Below are 1,570 nucleotides of genomic sequence, written 5' to 3' on the forward strand. Positions count from 1 at the left end.
ACACCTTTGTCAAAGACTCTCAGAATAATCCTGAATATCAGGAAGTTATTTCTCAAGAAAGACCTGAATCAGAAATCTAGATATGGACTCTTACAGATAGAAATGAGCAATAAATTGTTTAGAATAAAAGAAAATGGATAGTTAAAGACAAAATCAAGTGAGCCTAATTCATTTTTCATGTAGCAAAAAAACTCATATTACACAACAGATAGGCAGAGACAGCCCTACACTTCTCATAATTCCTATGTTCCTCCTAGTCTGGGAAAAGATGCTTCAGCAAGGAGAGCCTTGAGCTACTCACAGGTGATCAGTGATAGGATGCAAGGGAACATTTTCAAGTTAGTCATCTAATCTCTGTGATAGTCCTAGCTTTAGGTTGAACTTGTACTCTATACCTTTCATACTGCATACACGTTCTGTGCCAAATTAACTCTCTCCTGTCATGATCACATACCTCTTCTCTAACTCCTACATTCACCTTTCTGATCAGACATACAATGGCTAAAAGCTTTCCTTCAGTTGCTACTACCACCTCCTTCTACTGCAGACACTTGATTCTATGCATAAAACACTACAATACAACAATAATAATCAGAAACTAGAATGGAGTTGCAGGCATGAAATACCCAGCCTATCTTAGGAAGTGCTTATATCTTTCCCTTACATCTTGCAAATAAAAAGTTACATATGAGTATATATTGCTGTCAACATGACCCTCCTGCCAAATTATAGACAATCCTCTTTCCAATTACATGCAATATCTACTCAATAAATAACCATTTATCATTCTTTACTGATCATTTAGATGTCACAGAGGACTGTTTCTTCTCCCTGCTTGCTTGGACTAGACATAACCTTCTCTTTTAGCTACACTAAAACACGAGAAAAGGCAGAACATCAGAGCCCCCTTGAATTACCTGAAGAACAGAAATGTATGTACATTTTTTTTCTGAAATGTTTGAATATATTAGATAAAGATTTTTTCTTAAAGGTTAAAAAAAAATCAAATTTCACAATACTGCCAGGACTATTATTTCTACAAGCACACTGGCTGAGACTCAATGCAAAAATAATGCATAAAAGAACTCCTAATCATAAAGAAATTCTATTTATACAGGTCAAATAGTGCATTCCTAGCAGATTTAAGCATACGTGGTTATCCACTTGCAGCAGTTTCTGTGGAGTCAAACTCAGTTTGTATGTTAACATATAACATTATTATCACATTTTGTGAAGAACAATGGCATCAAGCACAGATACATCACTGTCTGTGTAGAATATTTGAAAATATGCTTGTTTTATGAGTACTTACTAATGGATCAAAAATATGACCAGATTAAATGCCACTTTAATTGTGTTCAGAATATGACTTTGGAAAGACTGAGGGTACAATACACAGGGGACTCCTCACTGCCTGGTTTACTTCAACCTTCCAACTACTTCCAGTTGTCAAAAGACCCTATGAATTGGCATTTTTTTAAATAGTCACAGCATTATGTGTACAGATCCCAGTAGTCACCAGTGGCACCTAACTAGCTAATATTCATGGAAATTTTAATGCATAAATAAA

This window comes from Meleagris gallopavo, chromosome Z (genome assembly GCF_000146605.3).
Source record: "Meleagris gallopavo isolate NT-WF06-2002-E0010 breed Aviagen turkey brand Nicholas breeding stock chromosome Z, Turkey_5.1, whole genome shotgun sequence".
NCBI lineage: Eukaryota > Metazoa > Chordata > Aves > Galliformes > Phasianidae > Meleagris > Meleagris gallopavo.